Source organism: Theropithecus gelada, chromosome 2, assembly GCF_003255815.1.
Source record: "Theropithecus gelada isolate Dixy chromosome 2, Tgel_1.0, whole genome shotgun sequence".
NCBI classification, from domain to species: Eukaryota; Metazoa; Chordata; class Mammalia; order Primates; family Cercopithecidae; genus Theropithecus; species Theropithecus gelada.
Genome location: NC_037669.1, coordinates 156,485,173 through 156,503,602, shown reverse-complemented (window position 1 = coordinate 156,503,602; position 18,430 = coordinate 156,485,173).

Genomic DNA, 18,430 nt, shown 5'->3' with positions numbered 1-18,430 from the left:
CCCATTTTCAGCATATTTAAGAGAGAAAATCAATAAAGAAACATCAGATTTAACCTGCACTATAGATCAATTGGATCTAATAGATACTTACAAAACATTTCATCCAAGAGCTGCAGAATACACATTCTTTTCCTCAGCACATAGATCATTCTTAAGGACAGGCCATATGTTAGGTCACAAAACAAGTCTTAAAACATTTTTAAAAATTGAAATAATGTCAAACATCTTCTCTGATCACAGTGGAGTAAATCTAGAAATCAATAACAAGAGGAATTTTGGAAACTATACAAATACACGGAAATTAAACAATGTGCTCCTGAATGACCAGTGGGTCAATGAATAAATTAAGAAAAAAAACACGAGAATTTTATTGAAACAATTGACAATGGAAACACAACATACCAAAACTTAGGGGATATAGCAAAAGAAGTACTCAGAAAGAAGTTTATAGTTATAAATGCCTACATTTAAAAAGAGGAAAAACTTCAAATAAACCATATAATGATACGTCTTAAAGAACTTAGAAAAGCAAGAGCAAACCAAACCCAAAATGAGCAGAAGAAAAAGCATAAAGACCAGAGCAGAAATAAATGAAATTGAAATTAAAACAAAATACAAATGATCAATGAAATAAAAAGGTGGTTTTTGAAATATGAAACAATATTGATGAACCTTTAACCAGACTAGCTAAGAAAAAAAGACAAAATATCCAAATAAATAAAGTCACAGATGAAAAGGGAGACATTACAACCAATATTGCAGAAATTCAAAAGATCATTAGAGGCTAGTCAGAGCAACTATCTGCCAATAAATTGGAAAATCTAGAAGAAACAGATAAACTCCTAGACACATATAACCTCCCAAGACTGAACCAGAAAGAAATCCAAAACCTGAACAGACCAATAACAAGTAACAAGTTCAAAGACATAATTAAAATTTTCCCACTAAAGAAAAGCCAGGGACCTGATGGCTTCACTGCTGAATTTTGCTAAACATTTGAAGAACTAATACCAATCCTACTCAAACTGTTCCAAAAAGTAGAGGCAAAGGGAATACTTCCAAACTCATTCCATGAGTCCAATATTACCCTGATACCAAAACCAGACAGACACATCAAAAAAAAAAAAAAAAAAAAAAACATACTGTAAGCCAATATCCCTGACAAACATTGATGCAAAAATCTTCAACAAAATACTAGCAAACCAAGTTCAACAACACATTAGAAAGATCATTCATTGTGACCCAGCAGTATTTATCCCTGAGATGCAAGGATGGTTCGACATACACAAATCCAACAACATCATACATTATATCAAAAAAGTGAAAGAGAAAAACCATATGATCATTTCAACTGATGCTGAAAACAGCATTTGATAAAATTCAACATCCCTTCATGATAAAAACCTCAAAAAACTGGTATTGAAGTATTATTACTCAACATAATAAACGCAATATATGACAGACCCACAGCTAGTATCATACTGAATGGGAAAAACTGAAAGCCTTTACTGTAAGATATGAAACATAATTAGGATGCCTGCTTTCACCACTGTTATTCAACATAGCACTGGAAGTTCCAGCTACAGCAATCAGGCAAAAGAAAGAAATAATTAGAAAGGAAGAAGTCAAAGTATCCTTGCTTGCAGATAATATGATTTTGTATTTGGAAAAACCTGAAGACTCCACCAAAACAATATTAGAACTGGTAAGTTCAGTAAAGTTGCAGAATACAACATCAACATCCAACAATCAGTAGCATTTCTATATGCCAACAGTGAACAATGTGAAAAAGAAATCAAAAAAGTAATCCCATTTAAAATAGCTACAAATAAAATATTTCTGAATTAATTTACCATAGAAGCCAAAGATCTCTACAATGAAAACCACTAAACATTGATAAAAGAGATTGAAGAGGACACCAAAAAATATAAATATATCCCATATTCATGGATTGGAAGAATCAATATTGGTAAAATGTCCATACTACCCAAAGCAATCTGCAGATTCCATGCAATCCCTATCAAAATACCAACAACATTCTTTACAGAAATAGAAAAAACAATCATAAAATTTGTGTGGAACCACCAAAGACCCAACCAAAGCTATCCTGAGCAAAGAAATAAAAACTAGAGGAATCATGTTATCTGACTTCAAATTATACAACAGAGCTATAGTAATAGAAATGGCATGGTACTGGCATAAAAACAGACACATAGACCAGTGGAGTACAACAGAGAACCCAGAAACAAATCCATACATCTACAGTTAACTCATTTTTGACACAGGTGCCAAAAACATACATTAAGAAAGGGACAGTCTCTTCAATAAATGATGTTGGGAAAACTGGATATCCATATGCAGAAGAATGAAACTACACCCCTCTCTTTCACCATCTACAAAAAAAAAAAAAATCAAAACTATTAAAGACTTAAATCTAAGACCTTAAACTATGAAACTACTAAAAGAAAGTATTGGGGAAATGCTAATATCAAGTTTAAAAGCTTCTACACAGCGAAGGAAACAATCAACGAAGTGAAGGAAAAATGCACAGAGTGGGAGAAAACATTTGCAAACTATCCATCTGACAAGGAATTGCTAACCAGAATATGTGAAGAGCTGAAACAACTCAATAGGAAAAAATCTAATAGACCAATGAATAAATGGACAAAGATCTGAATAGACATTTCTCAAAAGAAGACATACAAATGCCAAACAGGAACATGAAAAGGTGCTCAACATTATGGATCATCTGAGAAATGCATGCATGTCAATCCCAATCCAGTCATTTCTTTAAGTTTGCAGCTTTGTTTGATGTTTGTAACAGTCATTAAGTCGTCAAGAGAAAATCTTGAATGATGTTTATAAAAACTGTTTACTAACAAAGTGTGTCAATTCAGATTCCCTGTGAAGGAGACACCAAGATGAAATTAGACATGTCAAAGATTTACTAAGGGATGTACTTGTGAAGGATAAAAGGGAAGAAGAGCAGAAGAAGGCATGAGAAGTTTCAGACCACGATATAGGTCTAGCAGCTGCGTAAGGAAAGAAGTAAGGAAGTACTCGGTTAGAAAAGTCACAGACCACAGCACACTTCTGAGAAAATTTCTAGCAGACTAACAGGGAGTCTCCAAGCAAAGCTGTCCTTCAGAGGAATCTCATGTTGCACAGGAATGAGCTGGCACTATTGTACAATTCCATGTTGGACAGGAGGGAGTCTGCCAAGCTCACTTGTTGGCTAGGAGCTGTGCAGAGGAAGCATCAACTCAGCGTTCATGGGGGCAGCAGCTGGAGGCTGTCAATCAACTGTGCCCCCTGTAGTAAGTTCACTTGAAAAAAATCTGAATGGTGTGTCCCATGGCCACCACAGTTCAACCTCCACACAAATTCACTTCTCCACTCATTTTCAAGGAGCAATTACTCTATGGTCCTCTTGGATTTCTCTTTATATGAGAAAACTTAAAAGGATGAGGTTAGTGGGATGAACCATAGGCCCCAGTGCTGCAGTTGATCTCAAGGCCGTAACTAGTACTCATCCTCTCCCTCCTACACTATGCATTCTAAAATCTCCTTATCCTCAACTATTGCCTTGGCAAGACTTGGTGGCTTACATGATAGTATGACACAAATCATCATTCTGAAGAAATCTGAATCACTGGGAGTCATTCCCTTGTCAAGCTAGAGTTGCTTCATGTCCACTCACAGTTACAACTGGACAAGGGAGTACAAATCAGGAAACACCTAAGTGAGTTGCCTTGGTTCCACAAGCATTCCTCCTTGCCCCAGTTTTGTAAAAGCAGCCTTCCTGCCAATCAGGGTCAATTACTCCTGCCAATGTACTTCTTTTCCTGCCTGCTGGTCCCTGGGTACATAGAGTTCAAAGTGCCCTAGCTACAGCATAACTCGTTTAATGGGATCATTACCCTGTCCCCTGACAAGAGGGCACTTTCATTGGGAAAAAAGGCCTCCAATCCTACAGTGCCCATAGTTTCAGGGACAGAAAGCACAAAATTCCCAGTGGGTTGTTGAGAGTGGTGATAAGTGGGACTACTCCTGCTTTTGAGTCTTGTTTCCTGGACATATATATATCCTTCCTATTTAGGACACAGAACCAAATAGAGGTCTGACTGAATACACAAACCACATGTTGAAGGCAGACACCCCATCTATCCAGACTGCTGCCACTGCATTCATGAGGGCAGCAGCTGGGGGCTGTCAGTCAATTCTCCTCCCCTCCAGCAGGTATTCTTGAAAGGGATCCAAGTGGTGCACCTCCATAACCACCACCATAGCCAAGAAAGGGCCAAAAGTGTTGTAGAATGGTTTCTAGGCAAACAGCTCAACTTTAACTATTTCCACAGTTGTTCCATAATGAATTACTCCAAATTGTAGTGGCTTAAAACAAACACCATTTTATTATATCTAATTATTTTGAAGGGTAGGGATTTGGGCAGGATTTGCTGGGTAACCTTTCTGCTACACAAAGTATTGACATACCACTTAATGCTATCAGCTAGTGGATGGACTGGTCTGGAGGGTCCAAGACATTTTTACTCACAGGCCTGGCACCATGCTTGGTGTGCATGGGAGGAAAGCTGGGCTCAGTTAGAACTATTGATCTCAGGGTCTACACATGGATAGTCCAACACAGCAGCTCCAGAGTAGCAAGACTTCTTACGTGGTAGCTCACGACTCCAGGGAACAAGGCAGAGGCTGCATGGCCTTTTCTGAGCTAGCCTCAAAAGTCACAGAACATCTCTGCCACTGCACTCTATACGTCAAAGTAGTCAGCCTAAAAAGGGGGCAACACAGAACTATGTAGAACGGAAGCAGGGCCAAAAAATGGGTGCCCATATTTTAAACACATCAAAAGGCTAACATTTTAGTTAATTAAAAGAACTGCTTACTCGAAGCACCTCAATTGCCAACACTGCCAGTAATACATTGTGTCACCATAATCTAAAATACCTATAATTACACAAGGGAATAACAAAATAATCTGTTCAATTAATGTATGAATAAATGTTTATTACAATCAGAAGACAAGGGAATGAACCAGTTTGTCTTCCGACACTGATGCCTGCCTCTTTCATGACAAGAAACCCTCTTCTACCATTCCCCTGGTCCCTTGAGCGAAGGAAAGACTGTCACAGCTGCCGTGCTCTCCCTCCTCCCACTCCCAGCCTCACCATATGGATCACTTTGTGAGGCAGAGCTGCAGGGTTTGCTCACAGGTGTGGCCCCTCTGGTCTGGCCGTACACTGAGCCTCAGTGCTTCTGTTAACTGCAAGCAGTCCCCAGTGTGTGCACAGCCCAGACACACCTGAGGTCACATGCACTGGAATACAGCTTGAGGCTCTGATTCCCAGTCCTCCTCAAGACAGGATACAGTCCTCAGTTCTTCCAACTATTGTTTTTGGATTGTTGTTCTTGGTCCCAAGGCTTATTTTCCTTATTGCTCCCTGAGGACAAATGTCACACAGCAGACCTCACCCACATTAATCCTTTCATTTGTTTAGTGAATACTGATTGATCATCTGCTACATATCAAACCCTCTGCTATATGCTGGGGACACAAGGGTAAACAAATCATCACCCGTACTCTCAAGAAACTTGCCTTGTAGTCACTGTTTAACATATAAACAGTAATTACAAAATGTTAGTTAATACCCAGAGAGCATGTATGAGCATAATACCCAGATACCCTGAGTGGTTTGGCACCTTAAGAGCCAAAAGAAGAAACAATGAACACCCTGTCATCTGTTTGCTCAACTCCACCTCCAGGGTTAGAGGCCAGTCTTCACATCAGCTCAGTACCCAGCAAGTGGGACTCCCATGCAGACCATGCCTGGGCTTCCCTCCCTATTCAGGGTGGGATAATAGCCCAACATGCTGTCTGCCTCAGTCTCTGAGTCAGGCCATGCTCTAGCCACCATGACATGCACACTGGTCTTTGCAGGTTCTCCACCCTCACCACCCCTTGTTGGGATACTGGGGCATCCTCCCAAGTATGCCCCAGACTTATGAAGCTACAAAGGTGGCCCAGTGTTGAGGCAGAGCACATACACATGGTTTTGTTTGGTTTTGTTTTGTTTGTTGTTTGTTTTTCAGAGACAGATTCTTACTCTGTCACCCAGGCTGGAGTGCAGTGGCATGATCTTGGCTCACTGCAACTTCCACCTCCTGGGTTCACATGGTTTGACTCTAGCTCTCAAATTTCATGGTGTGCAGTGCTGAGCAGTTTCCTTAACCTGTGTCTTAGTTTCGACATCTGTGAAGACAGAACTAACGTTTACTTGCAGGATGTTAGGTTTAAATTAGATTAGTGCTGTGGCACACATGGACCCCAACAAAAGGTAGATATTGTTTATTTTGCATCAATGACTAGGATGGTCAAATTTAGCAAATAAAAATATAGGTGGCCCAGTTAAATTTAAATTTCAAATGAACAACTAATTTTTTAATGTATGTTTCATGCAATATTTAGGACACATTTATACTAAAGTATTATTTGATTTTTAATTGAAATTTAATGTTTTTATTAAGGTATAGTTGACAAATAAAATTGTGTATATTTATATTGTACACTGTGATGTTTTGATTGATGACAGATAGATAGATAAATAGATTGCAAAGTGGTTAAATCAAACTAATTAATATCCATCATCTCACATACTAATCCTTTTTTTCATGAGAACATTTAAGATCCACTCTTTTAGCAATTTTCAGGTATACAATACATTGTTGCTAACTAGAGTCACCATGCTGTGCAATAGATCTCCTGAATTTTTTCCTCTTGTCTAACTGAAACTTTGTAGCCTTTTACCAATATCTCCCCAGACCCCCTCCCCAAGAGTCCCTGGTAACCACCCTCTCTACTTTCTGCTTCAATTAGTTCAATATTTTCAGACTCCACATACAATTGAGATCATGCAATATTTGTCTTTCTGTGCTGGCCTATTTCACAAAGCATAACGTCTTTTAGGTTCATCCATGTTATCACAAATGACAGAATTTCCTTCATTTGTAGGGCTGAATAGCATTGCACGTATATACATACACACTTGTGTGTGTATACATATATGTGTGTGTATACATATACATATATGTATATATACGTAAATACCATTGTGTTTTTTGGTAATGAATTCTTTTATATACCATAGTTTCTTCATAAATTCTTCCATTGACAGACACCTAGGTTGATTCCACATCTTGGCTATTATGATGAACAGGGGAGTGCAGCTACGTCCTTGAGGAACTGCCTTAATTTCCTTTGGATGTATTCCCAGAAGAGGAACTGCCAGGTCATATGGTAGCTCCATTTTTAATTTTTTGAGGAACCTCCATAGTGTTTTCCATAGTGGCTGTACTAATTTACATTCCCACCAACAGTGTGCAAGGGTTTTATTTTCTCCATACTCTCACCAACACTTCTCTTTCATCTTTTTGAGAGAAAATCGAATTTTGACTAGGAATCTTATATTTTATCTAGTAACCCTATTTCACGATAATCTTGCTTTAGCTTAGCTACACGGTAACCTATGTGGAGTATTTAAAATCATTTTACTGATAGAGAAACTGAGATTCAGTGGCATTTAATAACTTGTCCAAAATCACACTGGCAATGAAGGGTAGAGCAGGATTCAGAATTGAGCCTCATGAATACCTCTTGTCCCTGCACTACCAGTGAGCCTCAGTTTCCCTTCTGGCCCAGGAAACCTCACAGAAAATCCGCTTTAGTGTGCTGTAACAGGCCTTTTCTCTGTGGAACCAGGATGGCTGTAAAGTGTTACTGGGAAAGCAGCCCAGAAGTGGAGACTGATAGACTTCCCACCAGGGCAGCTTCCTCATGGATGCCACAGAATGTTACAGGTGAAAGCCAAGGTTAATGCAGCCAGGGCAGATGGGCCTTTGCTGGTGCCTCTACCCTAGTCACATCCACACAGAGAGCTCATGGCGTGCAGGCCACAGAGGCAGCCTTGGAAACAAGCACCAGAAAATTCATAGCCCAGGCCTTTCTGGATCTGTCTGCCAGGAACTGTACTGAATCTGCCTCCCTCCCGCCCCTGCAACGTCTTCCGACAGAATTCAGAGGGCCCTGGAGAAGCCAATGGTACCTGCTGAAGGGGTTGACAATTGATTCTGGGTAGAAGGGAAACCCCACATGGGAAGATGAGAAAGTGACCTGTGGGATCCCAAGTGTACCACTTTCTGGTGAGAGGCTATAGGATACAAGACATGAAAAACAAACACCAGACTTCCTTCTCACTGGTGTATAAAGGAATGCATTTGTCCTCTTTTCTCTCTCTAGATTCTGACCTTCAAGAAGTCTGCCTCTCTCATAGATCTTCTCTCTCTGGCTTTACTGGAGCCACCTTCCTTACATGGAAGTCATGAGTGTGAGTCTTCTAGAAGGAAAGGTGGTCAGTGTAGGCCGGAGAGTTCAGGGCAGATGCACATGCTTGGTCCTGGGGCCTGTGTCTGCTTCAGGACACAGCGGGGATGAGGAGAGGAGAAAGCACCAGTGGGAGGCTCATAGTGAGAATGTTTGTGCGGAGGTGGCAGGAGGAAAAACATCTGGCTCCAGGGGAGCAGTCAAACACCAGCTGCAGACAGGCTGCGGGGACTCAGGAGGTTAGGCTGAGGGTAGGTCCTGGAGTCCACTCCTTCAGGCAACCCTGCCCTCCCTGGACCCTCTCCAGGAACACACAGCGGGTATCTTCCACATAGACCTCAGGTCAGCTTCATTCACCACTTAGTCAAACAGGCCAGGGAGCAGGTTGTGCTGGGGACCCAGGTGTGCATCGCTCCCCAGAGGTAAGAACGTTGACATTCCTGATCCTCTGTCTCAGTCTATTTTGTGCTGGGTAATGTGTAAAAAAACAGAAATTTATGTTTCACAGTCTGAAGGCTAGGAAATTCAAGATCGAGGTGTCAGCATCTGGTGAGGGCCTTCTTTCTGCATCCTGACATAGCAGAAGGCAGAAGGGAAAGCAGGGGACCAACCCTGTGTGCTCACAAGGCAGAAGAGCAGAAGGGAGAGAACCCACTCCCACAAGCGCTTTTGGAGCAGCATGAATCCATTCATGCTCTCATCACCTAAACTCCTCCCATTAGGCCCCACCCCCAACACTTGAGGATTAAATTTCCAACACATGAATTTTGGGGACACACTCAGACCATAGCATCCCCCTTTTCTTGATAACAGCTTTAATCCCATGCCTGTAGTAATCATCACCTCTGCACTGTATAATGTTTGTCAAGCACTCAGTCAATAGTATTTAGTAGAGGGTATTGGAAACTCAGCCTACCCGGGGAGATGACAAAAATGAGTATAGATGAATCACAAATCTACATACATTTTATTCCTATTTTAAAGACATCTAACCTTTGTATTTCCTTTACTGGTAGCTTTTGGAGGTCCTCCGGGGTAGTTGGTGTTCTAGTTGTCACAATGCCTGGGAGGTGCCACCAGCATTCAGTGCCGGAGGCTGGGAATACTAAATGTCCTGCAATTCCTGGAACAGTCCCGCACAAGGAAGAACTGCATGGCCCAAAGGCTGATAGCATCTTCTTGGAGAAACACTTGCTAATCTCCTACAAGTTCTCCTCACTGTGGGGTAGTGGGAGCTATTGTGGGAGAGGCGAGGAGAAACCAAACTCAAAATTTGCCAATTCACAGGTTTTTTTCACCTTCTGTTCCACTTTACAGTCTCTTTTGGATGATTCAGTGTTTTGGGAGTACATGTTCCATTTTTAACATTTCTTCCCCTCCCTTTCTCTTCTCCAAAATGGTGTTAGTGTATATGAGGGCAGGGCGTATTCACTCTGTGGATGTGGGAGAGAAGAGATAGTCTGCCTAAATATGTGTGAAGAGACTCAGCGTCCTTGCATGTCTGAACATGTCTTACTTGAATTGCTCTTACACTTGAATGTAGCTAAGTTGCGTATGTCTGTATTTGCGTATGTCCCCCAAAAGCCTACCCTGAGACAAGGATGTGAGTGGAGGTAGTTTATTTGTGAGGCCATCCCAGGAAACAGGAATGAGGATGGGGCGTACTCACACAGAAAAGAAGCAAAGTCAATCTAAGAGTGTTATTAAGGAAGCTCCCACAAGTTGGAGGCTCCATTCTTCTAGGACCACCTGAAAAGTATGTGGAATGTCCTTCTCCAATTGTCCTCCTGAAGGACACAAGCCTAGGGTGGTTGTCCACCAGCTCCTGTCACCAATTGGATGAGAGTTAGAGGGTTTCTCAAGGGCATTAACTAACCCCCCTCTTCAGGTTGGTCATCCAAAAAGATAAGGAGGGAGGATGTTACATGGAGATGAGTGAGCTCCTGTGGAAACGTCCACAGAGGTGGGCCAAGGGATGACATGGGTACCATCTGCACAATGTAGAGTTGAAACTTCCAAATGATTTCCCGTTAGAAACTAGAAGATATGATTCGTTCACTTTGAGCTTCCAGGATTAGCAAAGAACTCTAATGCCCATTGATTCCTATTCCTTTATAGGTAAACTGTTGTTTTCCTCTCTAGAAGATTTTAGTATTTTCTTCCATTCTTGAGGTTCTGCAATTTCACCAGTATGTATCCAGTCATGATTTTTGGCCATTCATTTTGTGTGTCTCTCTGTGACCTTTTTCAATTTAAAAACCTGTGAGGTTTTTTCAGGTCTACCTTTTCTCATGTTTTCCTATTTCCCCTCTTCCATGCTCTCAGCACTCTCCATCTTTTTTTTCCTTTTCTTTTCTTTTCTTTTTTCTCTCCTGTTCATGAGTTCATTTTTTATCATGTAAGTCAAAAATAAAATACTACATTCCCCACCCCCCAACCATCTAAATGGACTTTCTCCTCAGCCGCGGTACCTTTTTAAAATTTAACCTGAGAGACTGGTTCAGGCCATGACGGGAAGTGGGGGTCGGATGTGCCTCATTATACCTCTCCAGCATTAACCTCCACACAGACTTTAAGTTTCACAAGAAGCACTTTACAGCCTGTTCTCTCTGAAGCCTACTACCTGAAGGCTTCCTCTGCTAATAAGAACTTTGGTCTCCACAACCTCTTGTCTTAACCCAGACATACCCTTCTATTTCTCCCAGGTCTTTAGATAAACTCAATCAATTGTCAACCAGAAAATTTTTAAATCTACCTGTATGCTAGAAGCACCCCCCCCCATCTTCCACTTCAAGTTGTCCCGTCTTTCTGGACCACACCAATGTATTCCTTAAATGTAATTGATTGAAGTCTCCCTAAAATGTGTAAACCCAAGCTGCACCTCAACCACCTTGGGCTCATGTTCTCAGGCCCTCCTGAGGGCTGTGTCACAGGCCATGGTCACTCATATTTGGCTCAGAATAAATCTCTTCAAATATTAAACAGAGATTGACTCTTTTTATCAACAATCCATATCCATTCTGCTATTCAGCATATCTATTTAATGTTCAAAAACATTTGGTGTTCCTGGAATCCTAACTGACCCTTTCACACCACTTGTCTTAACTGATGGTGTGCCAGCCCCTCATATCTGAATTTTAAACTGATCTTAAAGTTATTTTTCCCTTTCCATGAACACTAGCCATTTTATTTGTTGATTTTGGTCCTTCTTTTTAATGTTTGTTTTCTTTAAATGTTTGGATATTCTTAACTATTGTTTGTATTTGAATTGGAAATTCCTGTTTGCCTGAGTAAAAGTACTGATTTCAGCTGCCTTTGGTGACTTGGGGTGGGGTGGGAAGGAGGAGGACATGAAGGTAGAGAGTAAGGTGTGCAAGGAAGTAGCTTGCTTCATGAGAAGCGGGGCTCCCGGCTCTCCCCTTCTCACAGGGGTGTAAGTCATCTGGAGTCATTTCTTTCCTTCTCCGGCCCAACTGTCCATCTGAGTCTCCTGGGTCAGGACTCCTGCTTCAGACAGCTGTGCTCAGAGTTTATTCTACGGGCAAATGCATGAATCAGCCATCCTAATTTTCTCTCTTCCTTGGCTGTCTGGAGTTACTTCCGGCTCTGTTCTGCCTCTCTGGGTTGTTTCTTCCCATCTGGAGGATTTATCCTGGGTCTAAACATCACCCCTGCTTTCTGCTCAGTAGGTGTGAGGAGGGACAGGGGCCTAGTGGGTTCAGCTATTCCAAATACAAAGCTTTAGGAATTAACCTGATTGTCCAGAAGTCCCTTCTGCTTTCTCGATTTGTTAAGTCTGAGCTTAAAATATTTCTGGAATTTCTATTACTTCTGCTACAGCTTTCTATTGTCTAAGTTTGGGGCTATGTTTTTGTTTTTTTTTTTTTTTTGCTTTTTTTTTTCTCTTCTGCCCTTATGTTTCTGCAATCTGATCCCATCTGCTTTCTATCTTCCAGGAATTTTTTCAAAATCTGTCTAAGGACAGTTACTTTTCTTGCTTCATAGGGCCATCATGGATTCCTTTACATCCTCCTCCTTTCATCCATTTATCTTATTAATCCTCACAATGATTCAGTGAAAAAGGTGCTTATTATTACCGTGTTTTTCAACAGGAAAACCGAGGCTCAGAGAAGTTACATTAACTTCTCTAAGCTGTCACAGACGGAACATGGCAGTGCTGGAAATGACCTCTGGTTTATCTGACTTCAAGTGGGAGTAAAACTATTCCCTCCACTTGTCCACTTGTCAGGGATCTTCCTTATGTTTGCCTCTTAGTTCTTTCCTCCTATGGCTTGAGAGCTCCTGGAGCACAGAGGTTGTACAGGAGTCCTCTTTGTATCCCCTGCAGCACCTTGCACAGTGCAGAGAACCCCTAACACAGGCAGCACCAAACAATGGCAGGTTGTCCAAGGTCACATGGCTAGAAAGTCAGTATTTGAACTCAGGAAATCTTGCCCCAGGGACTGTACCCTAACGTCATGCTGCCACTCAGATCTTAGGTGCCACCAACTTCCTCCCAAGCAACCCCTTCCTGGGAGGAAAGCACATCACTAGGCTAACAGCCAATCTGTACACTGGGAAGAGCACCTTTGAGGGACTTCCAGTGCTATGTTTTCTTACAAGTATAATGGCACTACTTGACTTTTAAAACCAAGACCATGTATTGTTTTGATAAAACAGAGAAGAAAAGAAACAAAAAGAAAAATAAGAATGCAGAATATGGGCCATCAGGGTTATCAGCAAACTACATGGATACAACAGACATTTGGAACGTGTTAAGCTTCTGAATGAGGAAGGGAGGGGGATTATGAACATGGCAAGACCACACCATAAGGAGGCAAGAAGCTGGGGTTTACGATCTGCCACTAATTAACAGTGTCACCTTCAACAAGGGGAATGATATGGGCTTCCATTTTTCCATTTATAAGACAAGCTCATCTCTAAGGTCCCTTTAATTCTGACGTCTGATTATTTTAAATTAATAGTAAATTCACTTTTATCAGAATTTAACACTTTATGACTGTTCCCAGCCTCTCTGCTTATATGCGTCTTTCAGCGCCTGAGTACTTCCCCAATCCTGTCTGTTATTATTCTTTGCCTCACACTTTTAAAGCCCATGGACCTAGGCACATCATTAAATTTTTTCATACAAGTCCTTCTTCATCTCAGGTTGTACCATTTCCTTTGTGACCACACATACGCACACACATTTTTGACCAGGATTATATTTGTTATTTTACAGACTCTGTTTAGCTATAATTTCCTCCAGGAAGAGCTTTCTGACACCCCTTCCCAGGATGAGTGAGATACCCACCTTCTGTGCTCCTCTCTAGTGCTTGATGGGGAGTGCATGGTGTGCTGTAGCACTAATCTAATTTAAACCTAATAACCTTCAAGTGAATCTTGGCTCTATTTTTATATATGAGGAAACTAAGACTCAACAACTTTAAGGAAACTGCTCAAAACTGTACACCATGAAGTTTCAGAGCCAAACTACGTGTGTGTGCTCTATCCCCACACTAGGCCATCTTTAGTAGCATCTGCCTCATAAGCCTGAGGCACTGTTGGATGATTCCCCAACACCTCAACCAGGGGTGGCAAGGATGGCAAATCTACAAAGGCCATTTCACAGGTCACAGCAGCTAGAACATGGCCAGGCTGAGAGACTGAGGCAGAGAGCACATTGGGCCATTGTCTCACTCTGAGTAGGGAGGGGAGCTCAAGCATGGCCTGCATGGGAGTCCACTTGCTGATCACTGAGCTGATATGGGGACTGGCCTCTAAGCCCACAGGTGGAGTTGGGGTGTTCATTGCTTCTTCTTCTGAGTCTTTAGATGCAAAGTCACCTTGCAGTATGATCATACATATGGTCTCTGGGGATTAACTGATGACTGGGCTGGAGGCCATGTTGGCCTGCAGGCTGCTACATTTCCACCGAGCCTCTCCCACTTGAGGGCACCAAATAGGAATTAATAAGGTCAGCCTAGAATTGTATTGCTTGCAACCAATCACTATTATAAATCATATAGAGCAAAAAGTAGATATAACATGCTTTTTTATAACAAGTTATAAGATAGAAACAGTGTAAAGTAAAAACAAGTTTCTAGTTCAGGGATATTCAAAAGTTTTAGAGTAATTTTCATAAATGGAAGCATTAGGACCATACATCACTGTCATTTCAAACTACTGTTTAGTTTAAAATTTTGAAGAGGTAAAGTAAATGGATTTTTCAGTAAGTAACTTACCTTAGCCAAAGTTGTTCTAGGAAGAATTATAGTTAAAACTACTTTCAAAGATGCTGAAAAAATAAGGTGCAATAAGAAACACAGATATATTAAAACCCAAGTAGACCAATAACAAGTAACAAGATCAAAGATGTAATAAAAAATCTTCCAGCAAATAAATAAATAAGCCCAGGACCCAATGGCTTCACAGCTGAGTTTTACTAAACATTTAAAGAACTAATACCAATCCTACTCAAAATATTCTAAAAAAAAACTAGAAGAGGAGGGAATACTTACAAACTCATTCTATGAGGTCAGTATTATCTGGATACCAAAACCAGACAAACACACATCAAAAAAAGAAAACTATAGGCCAATATCCCTGATGAACATTTATGCAAAACTCCTCAGCAAACTACTGGCAAGCCAAATTCAACAACACATCAAAAAGTTCACTTATCATGACCAAGTGTGAGTTATTCTAGGGATGCAAGGATGGTTCAACATATACAAGTCAATCGATGTGATACACCATATCAACAGAATGACAGACAAAAACCATGTGATCATTTCAATGTTTGATGCTTAAAAAGGCATCTGATAAAATTCAACATTCTTTCATGATAAAACTCAAGAAACTGGATATAGAAGTATCATACTTCACAATAAAAGCCATATACAACAGACCCACAGCTGGCATCATACTGAATGGGGAAAAACTGAAAGCTTTTCCTGTAAGATCTGGAACACATTAAGGATGCTCACTTTCTCCACTGTTACTCAACATCGTGCTGGAAGTCCTAGCTAGAGAAGTCAGTCAAGAGAAAGAAATAAAGGGCATTCAAATTGAAAAGGAAAAAGTCAATTTATCCTTGTTTGCAGATAATATGATCTTATATTTGAAAAAACCTAAATGCTCCACCAAAAAACTCTAACTGATAAACAAATTCAGAAAAGTTTCAGGCTACAACATCAATGTACAAAAAACAGTAGCATTTCCAACATATGACAACAGTGAATAATGTGAAAAAGAAATAAAAAAGAAATCCCATTTACAATAGCTGCAAATAAAATAACATAACTAGGAATTAACTTAACCAAATAAGTGAAAGAGCTTTATGATCAAAACTATAAAACATTAATGGAAGAAATTGAAAGGGACACAAAAAAATGAAAAGATATTCCATTTTCATGGATTGGAAGAATTAACATCGTTAAAACATTCATACTACCTAAAGCAATCTACAGGTTCAATGCAATCTCTGTAAAAGTACCAATGACATTCTTCATAGAAATTTTTTAAAGTCCTAAAATTTGTATGGAACCATAAAATACCTGGAATAACCAAAGATATCCTGAGCAAAAAGAACAAAACTGGAGGAACTAAATTACCTGATTTCAAATTATAATGCAGAGCTATAGTAACAAAAACAGCATGGTACTGGCATAAAAACAGATGCATAGACCAATGGAACAAGTAGAGAACCCAAAAACAAATCCATACACCTACAGTGAACTCATTTTTGACAAAAGCATCATGAAGATACATTGAGGAAAGAAGAATTTTCTCAATAAATTGTTCTGGACAGCCAGAGTGGCTATTAATAAAAAGTCAAAAAATAAATAGATGATGGTGAGATTATGGAGAAAAGAGAACACTTATACACTGTTGGTGGGAGTATAACTTAGTTCAACAATCATGGAAAGCAGTGTGGCAATTCCTCAAACAGCTAAAAACAGAACTACCATTCAACCCAGAAATCCCATTACTGGGTATATTCCCACGGGAATATAAATCATTCTACCATAAAGACACACACATGCTTATGTTCATTGCAGCACTACTCACAATAGCAAAGACATGGAATCAACCTAAATGTCCATAAACAGTAGACTGGATAAAGAAAATATGGTACATATACACTATGAAATACTATGCAGCCATAAAAAGAAGGAGATCATGTCCTTTGCAGAAACACGGATGGAGCTGGAGGCCATCAGTCTTAGCAAACTAATGCAGGAATAGAAAACCAAATACCACATGTTCTCACTTATACATGGGAGCTGAATGATGAGAACACATGGACATAAAGAGGGGAAAAACAGACACTGGGGCCTACTTGAGGGTGGAGGGTAGGGAGAGGGAAAGGTACAGAAAAAACATAACTATTGGGTATTAGGCTTAGTACCAGGTGACAAAATAATCTATATGACAAACCCCAATGACACGAGTTTACCTATATACAAATCTTCACATGTACCCCTGAACCTAAAATAAAAGTTAAAAAATAATGGTGCTGGGAAAACTGAATATCCATATGCAAAAGAATGAAACTAGACCTCTATTTCCAGCCATATACAAAAATCAAATCAAAATTAATTAAACACTTAAATCTGAGACCTCAAACTGTGAAACTACTAAAAGAAAACATTGGAGAAATGCTCCAGGATGTTGATCTGAGCAAAGATTGATTGATACCCCACAAGCTCAGGCAACCACAGCAAAAATGGACAAATGGGATCAAATCAAGTTAAAAAGCTTCTGCACAGCAAAGGAAACAACAAAGTGAAAGGAAAACCCACAGAATGGGAGAAAATATTTGCAAATAAAAACCCATCTGACAAGGGATTAATAACCAGAATATATAAGGAGCTCAAACAACTCTATAGGAAAAAAAATCTAACAATCCAGTGAAGAAACGGACAAAAGATCTGAATAGACATTTCTCAAAAGAAGACATTCAAATGACAAACAAGTATATTAAAAGGTGCGCTACATCATCGATCATCAGATAAATGCAAATCAAAACTACAATGAGTTATCATTTCACCCCAGTTAAAATGGCTTATAGTAAAAAGACAGGCAATAACAAATCTGGTGAGGATGTGGAGAAAAGGGAACCTTTGCACAGTGTTGGTCGGAATGAAAATTAGTACAACCACTATGGAAAATAGTTTGGAGATTCTTCAAAAAACTAAAAATAGAACTTCCAATATGATCCAGCAATCCCACTGGTAGATATATACCCCAAAGAAAGGAAATCAATATATTGAAGAGATATCTGCCGTCCCATTTTTGTTGCAGCACTATTCACAATATCCAAGATTTGGAAGCAACCTGAGTGTCCATCAATAGACAAATGGATATAGAAAACATGGTACATATACACAATGAAGTACTATTGCAACCATAAAAATAAATTGGATCCTGTCATTTGCAACAATATGGATGGAACTGGGGGACATTATGTTAAGTGAAAGAAGCCAGGCACCGAAAGACAAACTTGTATGTTCTCACTTATTTGTGGGAGCTAAAAATGGAAACAATTGAACTCACAGAGATAGCGAATAGAATGATGGATACCAGAGGCTGGGGAGGGTAGTTGGGTGGGGAGTAGGGATGCTTAATGGATATAAAAACATACTTTGATAGAATAAAATCTAGCATTTGATAGCACAACAGAGTGACTACAGTCAACAATGATTTATTGCGCTTTTTAAAATAACTAAGAGTATAATTGGAAGGTGTAATTGGAGTAAAACTGGAATAATACAAAGAAATGATAAATGTTTGAGGTGATGAAAACCTCATTAACTCTGATATGATTATTACACATTGTATGTCTGTATCAAAATATTTCATGTATGCCATAATTATCTACACCTACTATGTACCCATAAAAATAAAAAATTAAATTAAACAAAGAGATAAAGGTACATTATTTAAAATTATAGCAGCATGTCTGAGACCATGGGCTCTGGAGTCAGACTGCCTTGGTGTAAATCCTGGTCTTAGATGATGTGTCTATGC